Raw genomic sequence first — 16,807 nt, forward strand, 5'->3', positions numbered from 1 at the left:
CCGGAAATGGCACCTTGCGAGGCGGAAGTCCCGCCTCGGCCTCCCGCGCTCCGCTGTCGGGGGCGGGCCCTGGCTGAAGCCCCGCCCCTACCCGTCGAATATGGCGGGCAGGGTTGGTCCAACGTGGAAGCAGCTCTAGAGCTCGCGGCCAGGTGGGCATCTCCTCGGGCAGCTGCCAGGGATGCAGGGCTGGCAGGGTGCGCCCCCGCCCGCTTGATCGCAGCCTTCGCTCCCGGCAGCCTCTCCCCGCTGCCCTGGAGAAGGCTAAAGCCCCCCGCTGACCCTCAGACCCCATTTAGGTCTTTCCTGCCCAAGTAAGCAGAACTCTTCATGTCTAACTGGTCCATCATTTCTTTTCTCCATGGTCTGCACATTGCCTCATAAGGAAGACCCTGCAAGTTAAATGGGTGAATGAATAAGTTTATTGCTCAGATGAGTACTTAAAACATTGTAATAAGTCTTGAATGACTCCTCTTAGTAAGCAAAGATTGTAAACATAAAAGCGTAAAGACAAAATTGTGAAAGTAAACTTCATATTATTTAATACCTCCCTGTTCCCAGCAGCTGTAAACTAGCTCCTCGGGGAGCTGACGAATTTGCTGCCCGGGAATCCCAGAACCAACCTTTAAAATTTTACACTGTTGAAATTACTTTGTCTATTATCATTTGGAATTACCTCAAGGCATTTTCTTTGTTATACTCATCGATGCCTTAATGGTGCATTTCTTTTCTGGAATCAGACATTGACCTTCTAGAGGTTGGCGTAGATGACTAAGAGTGAAAGCTAAAACAAAATTGTATCTTTGGCAAAACAAAATTTTTATTGTTAATAGTATTGCACAAAGAATAGGCAAACTTTTCCAGAAAACCTTTTGAGTCAAGTTCCATTTGGCCATTATATTCTGTCCCCTCTTCTTTCCCCTTTCTGGAATTAAGCATTCTTCACATTGTCTAAATCTTTTTCTATTCACTTCTGTGCCTGGCCATGTGCCCATAGAAAAATGTATATTTTGGACTTTAGTTTCTGGATTCTTACTGAACGTTGTATTATTGTTCTACAACTTGCTTTATCAATCAATAATGTGACTGAGAATTTCTTCATTACTGCATTTTATTTTATTAATTTTTATCCATACCTCACGATGTGTGGGACCTTTGTTCCCCGACCAGGGATCAAACCAGTGCCCCCTGCATTGGAATGGAGAGTTTTAACCAAGAGACGACCAGGGAAGTCCCCCATTACTGCATTTTATATATTACTCACATGCAAAGCTTCTGTGACTGACTTAGGTGAAAATATTTTCAGATTCTCCAGCAAGAGTGGATTTGTACTTCTGTGCAATATGATTGCCCATGAGGCCCCCTTTGTGACCACCATTGCCACCTTTTTATGCTAGTGTGCCCCACACTCCTTTTATTTGCCTAGTAGATCTTTCACACTTCGTTTGTTAGCCATTCCCTTGTATTTGTTGGAACCTGTAAAATGCAAATCTAATTATCCTTTCCTCATAGTGTTGCTGAATGTAATAAATAAGTTAACATATAATTCAGACATAGAGAAGCTGTACTGGGCGTATAATACCATGATAACAAGTATTAGTATTATTTTATTATCTCTGATGTATGTATTACCTTATTGCCCTAGAAGCAACTCTAATAAGAGACTTCATTCTGCCACAGACACTTGCAACAGCAAGATCAGAGACAGCACCCTGGTGGGAGCAAAACTTCTTAATCCTCCTTTATTGTCTAAGCTGGGATATTTTCAGAAAGAGTTGTGAATTTTCTCCAGCAGCGCTTTAAGACAGTCCACACACTGAGATCTCCCTCCTCCTCTTTTACTGCTGCGTTTGCACACGCTGCCCCATCTACCTAGGAAATCCCATGTCCCTAGCCTTTTCTGGTCTTGTAGTAAATCCATGTATATACAGTTTAATGCTGGGGAATATATGTTCTGACACTTAACTGTGAGATCACAAGCGACATGTTTAACTTCTAATCTGTAAAACGTAAATATTAATTGTACCTACTTCATAGTCTTGTTGTAAATAGTAAATGAGTTAATGTTTTTAAACCATTTAGAAGAGGTTCCTGGGGTCATAAGGACCTCTCAGCTATTAGCTGGTAGCTGGTATTAATGCTACCAGCAAAGGCTCTGGGACTTCCCCGGTGATCCAGTGGTTAAGACTTCACCATCCAATGCAGGCGGTATGGGTTTGATCCCTGGTCGGGGAGCTGAGATCCCATATACCTCAAGGCCAAAAAAAAAAAACAAAAAAAATCAAAAATATTGTAACAAATTTAATAATGATTTTAAAAATGATCCACATCAAAAAAAAAAAAAAAAAACTTAAAAAAATAGCCTTGCTTAATGCTCATCCTTCTTCTTTGCTCCTAGGAGGCAGATATTCCTCCCAGCTCTGACGGACATCACTCAGGTCAGACACTCTGATCCTGTTGGGAGTGTCGGTTCCTTGACCATTAGAACCTCCTAACAGGAAGATTTCTTCCAAAAGTATATAATTTGTCTCTTCAACACTCACTGAGGTGAGTTGGACATTCTTCCTCCTTTCTCCCCATTTCTTCCCCTTGTCCCTCTCCTTCAAGCCTGCAGTGTCCTAAGAATATAAATGTTGGGTACATATGGTAAAGTTGGTGCAGCCACAGAAGGAAACGAGAACAAGACGGAAGAAAGTTGATTATACTCACAGGTCCCAGAGCAGGGTCACCGCATGCCATGCAGGGGCAAAGGAAAGCATCAGGTTTTAGTTAAGTGGCACAAGACAGGAGTGAGGGGAAAGCCTGAGCCAGACCTTGACTGATGTTTTAATGGGAGAAGCAAGATACAGCAGAGTGAGTGGTTTAGGATTGGCTTGTTGGAATAATTCTGGAAGGCTTTGCCATAGGGGTATCTCCAGGTTTCCCTGGTGGCTCAGACGGTAAAGCATCTGCTTGCAATGCGGGAGACCTGGATTCAATCCCTGGGTCAGGAAGATCCCCTGGAGAAGGAAATGGCAACCCACTCCAGTACTCTTGCCTGGAAAATCCTGTGGACAGAGTAGCCTGGTGGGCTACATTCCATGGAGTTGCAAAGAGTCTGACTGAGTGACTTCACTATCTCAAGTTGCCTGGTAGCTGGCCCTGGGGTGATTTAGGGGACAGGAAATACTGACTCCTGTGTGAGAGTGAGATAAGGAAGAGGTGAGGTTTTTAAGCTTGGGATAGGTTGGTTTGCATGGGTTAATTGAACTCTTTGCTATCTCTATGAATTGGGTAGCTCTGGGACAGTCTCTCCTGGCCAGCAAGCTTTTTAAGATGTCAAAGCGTCGTAAAATACAGAAAATAAGAGCACATGATCCATGAATGCAGATCTGGTTGCTTCTGCCCAGAACGATCCCCAGCACGCTCCCCAGCCCCAGCCTCCACTTCAGCCGACTTCCAGTTACTATCCCTCAGGTCTGTAACGAAATGTTGACTCGTTGCATTTGTACATGTCCTAGGACCTCCAGCCCTTTGTTAGTTTGTTTGAGCCCCACCATAACAAAGTGCCAAGAGTGGGTGGCTTAAACAACAAATGAGCATTCTCATAGTTCAGGAGGCTGAACGACCAAGGTCATGGACCACAGGGAGAAAACCAAAAGATATCCATAATAACCTAAGCTGGTAAAGAATCCGCCTGCAATATGGGAGACCTGGGTTCAATCCCTGGGTTGGGAAGATCCCCTGGAGAAGGGAATGGTGACCCACTCCAGTATTCTGGCCTGGAGAATTCCATGGACTGTATAGTCTGTCAGGTTACAAAGAGTTGGACACAGCTGAGAGACTTTAACTTTCACATCTTGGATCTTAATTGCCTGACCATGGACTGAACCTGCTCCCCCTGCATTGAAAGTGTGGAGTCTTAACCCCTGGACCGTCAAGGGAGTCCCCACACTGCCCCATTTTATAAGGATGCCTGTTCCTGGATTACAGTCAAATTCAAGGACTTCACATTAACTAGATTACCTTTACAGAGACCCTATCTCCAAATAAGGTCATATTCTCAGGTGGTGGGAATGATAACATGAATGTGTTGCAGGAAGGGGGACCCCTTCCAGGGCCCAAAACTGGGCTCTTTTCTAACACTCGGAAATGAATTGTCTGAGGAGACACATCTGCTGACAAAGAAAGAGATTTTATGGGGAAAGGGCGCCCGGGTGGAGAGCAGGGGGGTAAGGGAACCCAGGAGAACTGCTCTGTCTCATGGCTTGCAGTCTCCGTTTTGTGGTGATGGGATTAGTTTCCGGGTTGTCCTTAGCCAATCATTCTGACTCAGAGTGCATGCCTTGTTCGGCCAAGATGGATGCCAGAGAGAAGGATTCTGGGAGGTGGTCGGACAGGTGGTGTCTCCTTTTGACCTTTCCCGAACTCTTCTGGTTGGGGGAGGCTCATTAGTTCCCTGTTCCTTACCAGGACCTCCTGTCCTAACACAACTCATGCAAATGGTTACTGTGGTGCCTGGCCAGGGTGGGCGGTTTCAATCAGTGTGCTTCCCCTAACAAATGCATCTACTGTGTGTTGGGGGGGACACACTTTAACCTAAAACGCTACCCTCACAGCTTTCTCTTCATCCTACTATGTTAGTGCCTCGCACTCTGCACTTCGTAGCACTTTGTCCATCTCCCACGCACGCTCCATCCATCTCCCATGCGTGCTAAGTCACTTCAGTCATGTCCAGCTCTTTGCAACCCTATGATCTTTACCCAGCCAGGCTCCTCTGTCCATAGGACTCTCCAGGCAAGAATACTGGAGTGGGTTGCCATGCCATCTTCCAAGGGATCTTCCCAACTCAGGGATTGAACCCGTGTCTCTTACATCTCCTGCATTGGCAGGCAGTTCTTTACCACTAGCAGCATCTGGGACATGCCTCCATCTCCCATAGCATTTAGCATACCTTCATTCTAGATGTTGCATTTTTGAAGCCAATTTCCCTTTCTCCCTCCAAGTCCCCTCCCCATAAAAGCACAGTGAAAACCCCATTAACACAAGCACTGTTTATGTGTCTCAGTCATTTTTCTCTGTATGATGTACACCCTATGATGCTCAGTGGGTACTCAATGGAAAATTGATGAATGAATGAAAGTGTGAACTGTTTGGAGGGGAAGGTGGTCCATGTAAATAACTATACTCATAAATTAATGTGTTTGTTGCCTGCAGAACATTTAAATCATTTTTACTAATTTCCAGAAGTAATCCTCTTGGGATGCATGACATTATGTTTGTAACTTAATTAAAAGGATGTATACATTTGCCCTGTAAGCAATTTATTATGTTCCAGAAAGAATCCCCTTGGAATCAATTTCATCACAGTTGCAATCTAATTTGAGATACATGATACTTATTCAATATTGTGTTATAACTCTGCATTCAGCAAGTATCACTCAGTTATGTTTGATCATGTTCTTCATATAAGCACTAAAGTTATTTATTATTATTTGCTATTTTGTTTCCTCTACTGAGATGAAAGTCACTGCTTCAAGCATTTCTAGGTTGTTACTGTTAAGACTTAGAGACCAATTGACTTTACATACATATCTTTTTTAATCAGCCAACCTTTTATATTCTAATTGGGTTTCCATTGATTGTATTGACTCTTCTCTCTCATCTTATTTTTATTCTTGTTTTTGTTTTACATTGGTCCAAAAAAAAAAAAAAAACAAGAACTATATTAATCATCATGGTAATAATACACACTATGGTTTTGTTCAAACATAAGATGTTGTTAACATATCTTTGTTGACCAGCCAACCAGCTGCACCCTTATTTCATAGTAAACATGTTTTCACAACTATTTCTCCTCCCTCATTTGAAACCTGAGGTCATTACATCACTGTCCTTTTCTCTGTCTTCATCTTCTGACTTTTGTGTCATTCCCTTATGTTCATGGAAGGCTGTAGTCCCCGACTCTGTTTCAGCCATCCTTCTCCTCAGTCAGAATTATTACTCCCAACTTCACCATCTGTGTGGATGACAAAGTCACCTTGATAGATAGTTTACACCATTTTTCAAGGAGAAGTGGGGGAAATGGAATAATAGAAGAACCAAGAGACTGGTGAACTCTCTGAAGAACTCCCTCCTCTGCTCCATGACTGTGTTTCCTGTATTTCCCACATGTAGCATCACTTCTATATTATGCCCAAACAAAATTGGCATTAAAAAAAGAAACTCTTAAAGAGTGACTTCAGCAAAAATGGTAGAGTATGAACCTCAAGGGGCCAACTCTAACACTGAAAATCCTGCCAAAAAACTGTCAGAATCACCCTTATCAAAGCTCCAGAAGACAGTCAAAGGTTTTCAACAACTAAACAAATGCTTAGTGGTAGTCCAGAGACCAAGACTCCAGGTTCCCAATGCAGAGGGGCCAGGTTCTAGTCATGGCGAGGGGGCCACTCTAGTTGCAGTGCACAGGTTTCTCACTCCAGTGGTTTCTCTTGTTGCTGAGCATGGGCTGGAGGGCTCCCGGGCTCTAGATCACAGGCTCAGTAGTTGTGACACGCACCGTATTAGTTGCTCTGAGGCATGTGGGATCTTCCCAGAACAGAGAAAAGCCCATGTAGCAACAGAGACCCAACACAGCCAAAAATAAATAAAATTACTTAAAACAATTACTAGTATGATCATTGGTAAACTCCCCTGAGACCTGAGTCTACTGTCAGCGTTGACTGCCATTCTTCTTAAAAAAAAAAAAAAAAAAGTATTTATTATTTATCTCGGCTGCTCCAGGTCTTCGTTGGGGCATGCAGGATGTTAGGTTGGAGCATAGGAACTCTCCGTTGCAGCATTCAGGAACTAGTTCCCTGACCAGGGATCGAACCCCAGCCCTCTACATTGGAGCACAGTCTTGGCCGCTGGACCACCAGGGAGGTTCCCTGATTGTCATTCAAGTCAGAAAAATGCTGAGCCTGGTGGGAGCCTCTTCCTTTGACATCCTTCACTTTGTTCAGCTCCACGTTGAGATATTTTTCTAGTAAAGCTGTGAATTGTTTCTTTCAAATGCATATCAAGGTGAATTACACATTCAATCTTCCTTTCCTCACTTGATTTTCTTTACCATCTCTGTCTTGGTGTCTCTGTGTCCAAGTCTTCAAGTCACCTTGCTTATTGCCACTCAGCCCTCAGGCTTCAATCTCTCTGTACTTTCTGCAGGAAAACTGAAAGTTGCTCAGTCATGTCTTTGCAACCCCATAGACTATACAATCCATGGAATTCTCTAGGCCAGAATACTGGAGTCGGTAGCCTATTCCCTTCTCCAGGGGATCTTCACAACCCAGGAATCGAAGCGGGGTCTCCTGCGTTGCAGGCAGATTCTTTACCAACTGAGCCCCAGGGGAGCCCACTCTGAACTCCCCCTCCCATTTACCCATGCCCTTCCTCCGAGCTGTGTCATTTTCTCCCACTCTTCTCTTCTGGAAAATTGTCCTTAATTGCTTAGCTGTTTTATATAAACATCCTGAAAGCTACTGAAGGCAGGGACAGTTTGGACTAACTCATCATTTCTCTTTCCCTGACTTCCAAAATAGATACCCGTATCTTTGGTTACTTAGGTGGATATTTGCTGAATGAATGCAAGTGTCAACTGTCTCAGGAGAAAGGAGCTAGACACAGCTAAGTGTTGAATGTGTGAACCAGTGGCTTTATTGCTCAGGTGAATATTCAGAACGTTATAGTGCATGCCACGGGAGTCCTTTCAGAAGGCACTGCATTTGTACATTTATTTTAATCTTTATATTACAGGCACTTTATTAAGTTCTGGAGAAAAATCTCTTTGGATCAATTGTTTGTTTAGTTGCTAAGTTGTGTCCAACTCTTTTGCGACCCCATCGGACTGTAGCCCACCAGGCTCTTCTCTCCTTGGGATTTCCCTGGCAAGAATATTGGAGTGGGTTGCCATTTCTTTCTGCAAGGGATCCTCCGACCCAAGGATTGAACCGGAATCTCTTGCATTGGTATGCAGATTTTTTCCCACTGAGCCCCCAGGGAAGCCCTATTCTTAAAATTTTTACAAACTGAAGTGTGTCTATTCATTTAGATAGTCTTCCTTTGGGTCTTGCATGTTTTTCAAGCTTATTGTTTATTCTTTAGTATTTTGTTTGGCTCTTGAGATTTTCTATTTTCCTAATTTGGATATTGCTATATATAGATTTCGGGCTCCCCAGGTGGCACTGGTGATAAAGAACCTGCCTGCCAATGCAGGAGACAGAAGAGACGCAGGTTCAATCCCTGGGTCGGGAAGATCCCCTAGAGGAGGGCATGGCCACCCCCTTCAGTATTCTCGCCTGGAGAATCCCATGGACAGAGGAGCCTGGCGGGCTACAGTCCATTTGGTGCACAAAGTCAGATATGACTGAAGCCACTTAGCATGCACACACGCATATGTAGATTTCAGTTGACTTTTTTATTGTAGTAAAATATATATAAGATTTATCATTTTAACCATTTTCAAGTGTATAGTTCAATGACATTAAGAAAATGCACATGCAATTGACTTTTTAAATAGTCATATTAATCAGTCACTTTTCTGAAAACTCTTCAATGGGTCGTATATATTTTATCTTTTTCCCTAAAGAGAGGTATAACATGCTAATGATAATAAGGTTGTCTCCACTCGAATACAAATATCTTGCTTTGATGGTGGGGAGGGGCAGACTTCCAGAACCATGTTTAATCATTGTTTAGGATAGTATGCATTCTTTTTTTAAAAAATGTCTTAATATTTTTGGCTGTGTTGGGTCTGTGTTGTGGCACATGGGCTTAGTTGGCCCGTGGCATGTGGGATCGAACGTGAGTCCTCTGCACTGGAAGTCTGTCTTAACCACTGGACCAGGGAAGTGCCAGTGAGGCCCAATTTTAGTGATGGGTCTAGCAGCCAGGTGGGGCTTTGGGACAGAGCCTGGAGAGCGCATGGTCCTGTGGGGTGCCTGTCTCCTTCAAGGTTTCCATGTGGTCTTCAGGTTGTGGGGGTGGGATGGGAGCGGGCCCCTCCTACAGGCCTCAGAGCTTCAGACGATCTGAGGTTCTACTGCTGTTAGGATTTCATCCTTAGTCTCGGGGGACCCACCTCTTCCTTATCAGAGCCCTGACTGTGGTGTTGGCGAGTAACCATGACTAAGGAGTTGACCGTTTCTAAAATTCGGCTCCTTTTTTAAAAAATTATTTTTAATTCACTTATGGCTGTGCTGGGTCTTCACTGCTGTGTGAAGTCTTTCTCTAGTTGCGGTGCTCCAGCTCCTCATTGCAGTGGCTTCTCTCGTTGCAGAGCAGGGCTTTAGAGAGCGGGCCTTAGTAGCTGTGGAACACGGGCGTAGCTGTTCTGCACCACGTGGAGTCTGCCCGGACCAGGGATCGAACCCATGTCTCCTGTTCTGGCAGGCGGATCCTCACCCACTGGACCACCAGGGAAGTTCCAAAGTTTTAGCTCCTTTTCAGTGAGCCTGAGCTTGGTCCTCAGAACTGTCTGCCCTCTGACTGCAGGTGACTGCTGCTTAACAGGCTGCTAAGCAGATCCTTCTGGCTTTGCTGCATATTGATAAGAGATTGCCTGGAGGCAGTGGTTTTGCCTCTTTCGAGCATCAGTGGCCACCTAATTTCAGCTTTAAAAAATTTCCCCCACATCCTCAAACACCAGAGAGATTGAATAAGCCAATGCACCCCCATCTACCACTCTCCCATCCAGCTCCCCCAAGATAATGGTCATCACACAGCTGTCAGCATCATAGCAAGCACCTGAAATCCTATCCTTAGGCTCTGCTTCTTAGGACCATTCCGGGTACTGACTCTCTTAAGCTGGGCCACTGAGAAGCAAGGCTTGAGACAGAATTCCAATGCCTGCGTTACATGGAGAGAGTGTTCTGGGGAGAAAGGGAATGGCAGAAGGAGTCAGGAAAAGGAGTTAGGTAAGGATGCAGCCTCAGAGGGAGATGAGCTTGCTTCTGATTTCATTGGCTCCAGAATGTCAACTGCATCATCCGGGCTGGTCACAAGGTCAAGGTCTTTCTGAAGCCACAGGAGGTGAGCTATCGGTGTAGACTGAAAGGGGGAGGTGTGTGGGCTTAACGTGCCCAGGAGACAGCCCCGCATCAGCCAAGAACAGCTGTCAGAACTGGCTAGCTCTGCGTTCGTAGCGGCTAACTCACAGAGCAGCTGGGCACCTCGGCCAGGCAAGGGGATCTAGATGGGGCATTGACAGCACCCGCCACGGGCTCCCTCGGTGTCCAGAGGTCCTCGGAAAACCTAGTTGATCCCTTTCGGGCACCGTTTGCTCTTTGATCACGTGATCACCTGGACTTGGAGGCAGAGCACTTGGTGTCACTTTCTGTGTGTGCGCTCAGTCATGTCTGGCTCCCCATTGCAACCCCATGGACCGTAGCCCACCAGGCTCCTCCGTCTATGGGATTTTCCAGGCAAGAGTACTGGAGTGGCTGCCATCACCTACTCTAGGGAATCTTCCCGACACAGGGGTCGAACTCAAGTCTTCTGCACTGGCAGGCAGAGATGTTAACACTGAGCCACCTGGGAAGCCCCTGGTGTCAGTTCACCTCTGGCGTAAAGACAGCATTGGTCAAGGCAACTAGCTAAGTAATTTGTGTAGGTCCCACAGCTTGTAAGAACGGAGGCAGAGTGAAATTTTCTTCCAGCAGTACTCACTTTGTGTGAACTCTGGCCTGGAGGAAAATGAGTTTCTGTGGCAAAAGCCAAAGACCTGGCTGTTTGAAGGCAGGGACTTTCTAACATCCTTTGTCAACTTCTGCACTTATGTCATAGGTTTGCTACAGTAAGTGGCCCTGAAATTCTTTAGAGGAATAGGGCCTCTGTGTTTGTCTTCAAGGCATGGAGGAAGGAGGAGGTAGGAGGAGAGGGCCATGAGACAACCCCGCCTCTCAAAAAAATTCTGTTCTAGACAGAGAATGCCAAGGGATTAAAAAAAAAAATCCCTGGGGTGAGAGAGGATAAGATGGCTGGATGGCATCACCGACTCAATAGACATGAGTTTGAGCAAACTCCTGGAGATAGTGAAGGACAGGGAAGCCTGGCATGCTGCAGTCCATGGGGTCACAGAGAGTCAGACACAACTGAATGACTGAACAACAATTCTACTATATTAAGAGGTTTGTGGCAGGGGCAGTTTGTCAATAGGATGTGAAATGGAAGGTGAAAGTAGAAGCCAGACTTCTCATGTGGCTTCCAAAGAAAGCATTTCGAAATAATCACAAAGCTCAGGTGACTATTAGGCACTTGACTCCTTAATTCCTTTTCCTTCTGTATTTAATCACCTGAAAGTCATTTGGAAAAGGCAAGCAAATTACTGGCTCCATCCCTATGGCTGTTATGTTCTTACAAATCTCTTAATAGTGTTGCCAGGACCGTGCAGGTGAAATTTCATAACCATTCTTCATCAGGAAGTAAATTGTGGTGTTAATAATCCCCAAGTAAAGTCGCTCAGTCGTGTCCAACTCTTTGCGACCCCATGAACTGTAGCCCACCAGGCTCCTCCATCCATGGGATTTTCCAGGCAAGAATACTGGAATGGGTTGCCATTTCCTTCTCCAGATCTTCCCGATCCAAAAATGGAATCCAGGTCTCCCGCGTTGCAGGTGGATTCTTTACGGTCTGAGCCACCAGAAAGATCTTTAACCCCCAAAGTGGGTCCTTAATTTTGGAGGCTTGAAATTCACCTTTTCCTTTCTTGTTTCCTCAGACTTCAGTGTTCTGATCCAAATGCACAGCTGATCACTTGAGTGACTTCTTTCTTAACAGTAAAATTAGAGCTACTTAGATATAGACGGAGCAGTAAGATTCTGATGGGGGGGGGGGGGGGCTAATGGAAGAAGAGGCATGGAGTGGGATGTTTGTAGGCTGTATCGGCTGGGCCCTAAGAGGAAAGGGAACTGGAGGCCTTCCGTGCCAGGAAGAGCAGAGACGTTTCTGTGGGTCAAGAAAGTAGCTAAAGGCTCTGAGGAAGGGAGCGACATCTGACCTGTCTTTTTTTAAAAAGAAGATCCTGGCCACAAGTGTGAAGATTGAAAGGGCAGCAGAGTGAGTGGAAGGAAGGCGAGCGACCAGGCTAGGAAGGGACGAGAGCTCCCCTGGGTAGGTTCAGGTGGGAGCGACTTCATGTAGTAGGGTCGGGAGAAGGAGAGACAGAGGAAGCACCCAGGTTAGTGCAGGAGAGGGCCGCGTCCGCCCATCAAAGCAGGGGGACCACACGGGGAGGAGCAGGCGGGTGGTGGTGGAAGGGAGATGCCACAGTCAATTCTGTTCGCTGCTCGGCCTCGCGGTGGAGGCATCCAATAAGCGGCTGGATCTGCCCTTCGGGAACAAGAGCCGGTCTACCTGCCCCCAAAGGCGCCCGGCTCGGATCTGAGATGATCCCATGGCGGGAAGGGCCGGGCCGGGGTGGTGGTTGGGGGTCTGCCTCATCTGGAGCCCGGGTGGAAAATTCTCCGCTTGCAGGAACACGGCTGGCGAAGTCCGAAGGTCCCCCGCTGACTCCGGCGACCTTAAATGCCGGGTCGCTAGGCTGAGGAGAATCTCTCCTGGAGACCTGCCGTTTTAGGGTGGGGGGGAACCCAGGTGTACCCGCGTGGTCGCGTGCCCCCGGCGCGGGCCAGACCGAGCGCACGCCGGGCAGAGGCGGGGGGCACTCTCGGGCCTCCTCTCGCGCCCCGCGGCCGCTGGGGAAGGACCTCAGCGCGCCCGCGCCGCCGCCAATCAGCGCGTCGCTCCCGCGGCCGCCCCGGCGCTCCAGTGACGCGCGCGCCAGCCCGCGCCCGCGGCGCTTTGGACGACGGCCCCTCCCGCGGCCGCCCGGCCCGTTAGCTGCGCGCCGCGCCTCTTGTGCGACGGCCCCTGGGCGGCGGCGGCGGCGCGTGCGGGGCGCGGCCTTGGCGCGCCCCCTGGCGGCCCGGCGGGGCGCTGCGGGCGCGGCGCTGACCCGGAGGCGGCGGCGGCGGTGCCCGGATGGAGGCACGTCATTGTCCCCCGCCGGGCGGCTGGGCTGTGTGCGGCGGCGGCGGCGGCGGCGGCGGCCGAGGGGGATGGAGCGAGCGCCGAGCCGGGTCAGGTAAGCTCCCGCCTCCTCCCCGCCCGCTGCCGGCCGGCGTGGGCCCCACGGATCGCTCGGCTCGCCCCGGCTGCCGCCGGCCGGGCCGCCCCTCAGCCGGCGCGGCCCGCCGGGGGGCTGGCGCGGCCCCTCGCCCGCCGGCCCCGCTCCGCAGCGGGCCGGGCCGCCAGGGACCCCGCCGCGCGGGTGGCAGCGCCGCCGCCGCCGGCTGGTCCGGGCCAGGCCCGCCGGGGAGGGGGGCGGCGGCCGCGGCGCCGCGGGAGCCGGGCTGCGCGGGGGAGGCCCGGCTGCCCCCCGGTTGCCATGGACACTGCCCTCCCGGCGCCCCCGCCCGGCCCAGCCCGCTCCCTCGGGCTGTGGGCTGGGTCCGGGGCGGCCGGGCCGCACCGGTCTGTCCTGGGTGGGCGTGTGCCGGCCGCGGGCCCCCCCCTCCCCACCACCCCGCGTGGCTGCCACCTCCCGCCCCCCGCCCCAAGCGCCCCCCAGAGCCCCGGGCTTGCCTCCCCGACCCCCCCAAAGAGACAAACTTTCCCACCGGTTCGGCCCGCCGCGCCAGCGCCGGTACGCTCCGCCCTCGCGGGGCCAGCCACCTGGCCGGGTCCCCGCTGGGCGTCCCGAGTCGCGCACGCCGGCTGCCGGGCGGAGCGGGCACCCACTCGCCGGGAGAGGAGGGGGCCGGCCTGGCGTCGCTGTCCCCACCCCCCGCACTTCCCAAAAGCGCGTGTGCCGGGGTCCTAGTCTTTTATCTTCGGGGCAGGAAGAGCCAGCTTACCTGGAGAGGGGATGGCGGGAGAAGGCGATCGGATGTTTGAGAAGATTTGGCGGAACCCGAAGTTTTTACGGTCTTAGGACTTTAACCTCGCTTTACGATGAATGCAATCGGAATCTCTTTTGGTGAATAGCTCTTTTATGTTCCGGGAGGCCTTAAGGAGGGCTGACTTGTTGATGGGAAAAGCACGTTGGTTGTTTAAAGTAAACAACACTCAAATAACAGGAAAACTGGTTGAGAAACTACTTAGTTAGCACCTGTTTTTCAAAGTGAGCCTGACTGTTTTAGGTTCTTCCACGTGTTAGTGGAGTCTCAAATCTTAACTTGTATATTTGAAACATCGTTCTCTTTTGACTGTATTTATTCATTCAAAATGGATTGGTGATAATGAATCATCTGTCTCACTTGTTTGTATTTAGAACCAGTTTCACTTTCTTTTCTGTGTCATTGAATTAAGTCTACAGAGTTTGGTTTGTAGAAGTTTAAAGGTAGTCGATGTGTTTATCTACAAGTAATTAAAATCCAGGTTGTGTCTTTTTAAAGCGTATGTGTTTGAAAATGGAAATACAGCCAGAAGGTGGATTACATTATTAATATATTAAAAAGCAGAATGTAACAGTTTCTTTTTGCATGTATTGATATTATTACCACAATGTATGAGGAATGCCATAATGTTTAGAGAGATGTTTATTCTTCTAAAAATGAAAAACATGTATTCTAGCCTCTTGTCACCACAAGGGAGAAGAAATACCATAGGAGGGACAGCATTTTAAGACTTTCCAGTAAAACATTGTGCTTAGAGCAAGTTACACTTAAAGGAAACACTTGTGAAGTCACTTTGTCTCATTCCTCCACACACCATCCAACCTTGATTCTTGTACCCAGTTTTTTTCAAACATGCTTTTGTAATTTTTTGTTTATCTGTCATCAGAAGATGTTGAGAAAAGTTTGAACTGTTCATTGAAGTAGTTGCTTAAAAGTCCTGAGATTTATAACAGTAGTGTTTAAAAGCTTTACTGAGAGTAAAGAACACGTAACATCTGAATCCTACACAGCATAGTTTGGCTTCCAGAAAGGTTTCTCCGTAGCAGATGGAGTTTAGTTTAATGCCTGATGGTTTCAGGGTAAGAATTCCTTGGCTGAATACACATAATGAAGGAGAATGGACGGTTTTGGTTTTCCCAAGTTATAATGCTATTTGGTTGTCAGTGACTGAGTTGTATGTTTTACTTAATTTTTTTTTAAGAGTTGTCCCCACCCCCAAAAAAAGGCAACTGTAGCAAGTAAAATAGTTTTATTAGGTCATTAGTGAATGATTGTCCTGAAAGGGATGTTCACCCCAGAAAATTAAGGTTTTTGCTATTTAACATTATTGTAAATAAGGCTAGGTTAATTTGCTTCTTCCTTTTCTTCCTCCTCTACTCCTTCCTCTCTTGTTGTTTTGTAGTTTCTTTTGAGTGTCAAATGAGGAAAGTGTAATTTTTATTTGGATAATATGGCTCCGGCTTTCTTCCTGAGTAAGGGTCCTGTACTATATTTTACTTAGATTGTCTTAGCACTTCAGTTCAGTTTTTCTTTTTGTTAAGATCCAATTAACATCTTCTTTTCTTTTTCTACAAAAAATTCCAAAATTTTTTCTTTAAGGTTGTACTTTTTGGGAGGTGATAATCTTGCTTTCATGTAAAATCACAACAAAATCAAGGCTTAAAAAATCCCCTTGCTGTGAGTAGATAGTGCATCATAACATTTGTTAAGGTGTCATATACATGGGTATTTATTTCACTGTTCTGAGGATTTTTTGAAACAGGTTTTAATCCTACTTCAGAGTCCTTAACGATTAAATGAGATACTTCATACAAAGCGGTCACCTGCAGCCTGGTGCTGAGAGCAGACACTGGCTCCATCCTCTCTTCACAGCTCATTCATCTGTTGAGCACGTGTGGGGAGTTTTCCCTGTGCCAGGTCAGGGCTACAAACAGGAGCCTGGCAGGCAGGACAGCTCCCCAGCCAGAGGGTGCCCTCGGTGCTGGGGAGCTTCCAGGAGGGGTTCTCAGCCTGTCTTGGGGGAGGGGGCTGTCCAGGCAAGGGCCTAAAGGGAGCCGGGGGAGTGTTCACTGGCTGGGGGTGGAAGGGTGGGAGACCTGGGGGAAGAAGACCAGCGCTTGCCCAGCCCGGAGAGAGCAGGTAGGATAGGGGAGAGGGCTGAGCGTGCCAGGAAGGGGAGGTTTCCCGGCCTGGCAGAGCGGGTCCAGGTGTTGGGGAGCTGTGAGGGGCGGGGCTCACCTGGGGGGCACCTGCGGGACGGTGGCCTGCTTGAGCGTTCCTGGAGCCCTGTGCCCTGGGCCTTGGTGGAGCCCAAAGGAGCCCCGCCGGGAATATGGGGCCTGGCGCCTGTTCCCAGCGCTGACTAGTTTGCGTTAGGGTTGCCCCGTTTTGTAGACCCGGTTGATTTCTGTCCAGTCTCTCACAGGTTCTTATGAATATTAGGTTAGTGACTAACACAACGCCTAGGACGTAGAAAGTGCTCAATTAGTGGTGGTCCCAAGATTTTAGAAGGGTTCGGAGAGAAAATTACAGTGAAGTACTTTTATAACATGTGTTTGTTTTCCAGTTAGATGTCAGAAATGCCTTAACAGGCTTCATTTTAAAAAGTCATGTATATCAAATGAATGAGCCTTTTCAGAAAATGCGTTCCAAAAGTGAGACTTCCTAGTTTTTTTCTAAAGTAGTATAGTTCAAACAATGTCATTTTGAACTTGAAGCTTAAAGCTCAGTTTTCTTTTCAGGTAGTTGAGACTTTTCCCTGGGGAATTACATATGAATTGAAAATTGAGCCAAAGGTATTAGCGCATTTCACATTCCAGGTTTAAGCACTAGAGAGAAAAAGAGATACTTCATGAATGTAGAGAATTGGAAATTGAGGTAGTTGATTGTAAATC

The 16,807-nt window shown here is 47.8% G+C and overlaps 1 protein-coding gene across 3 annotated transcripts in view; it reads left to right on the top strand.

The window, feature by feature from the left end:
• The window catches only part of USP42 (ubiquitin specific peptidase 42), a 52,551-nt gene that overhangs the window by 410 nt on the left and 35,334 nt on the right, over nucleotides 1-16,807 (top strand). Inside the window, exon 2 of one of the 3 annotated variants that reach the window (XM_020900567.2) lies at nucleotides 2,399-2,547. The gene's annotated coding sequence lies outside the window, so the exon portion shown is untranslated. Of the gene's footprint in view, nucleotides 1-2,398; nucleotides 2,548-12,991; nucleotides 13,100-13,856; nucleotides 13,994-16,807 lie in introns of those variants that run through there. The other 2 variants (XM_070460426.1, XM_070460427.1) reach the window with 2 other exon arrangements.

Source organism: Odocoileus virginianus, chromosome 33, assembly GCF_023699985.2.
Source record: "Odocoileus virginianus isolate 20LAN1187 ecotype Illinois chromosome 33, Ovbor_1.2, whole genome shotgun sequence".
Classification (NCBI taxonomy): Eukaryota; Metazoa; Chordata; class Mammalia; order Artiodactyla; family Cervidae; genus Odocoileus; species Odocoileus virginianus.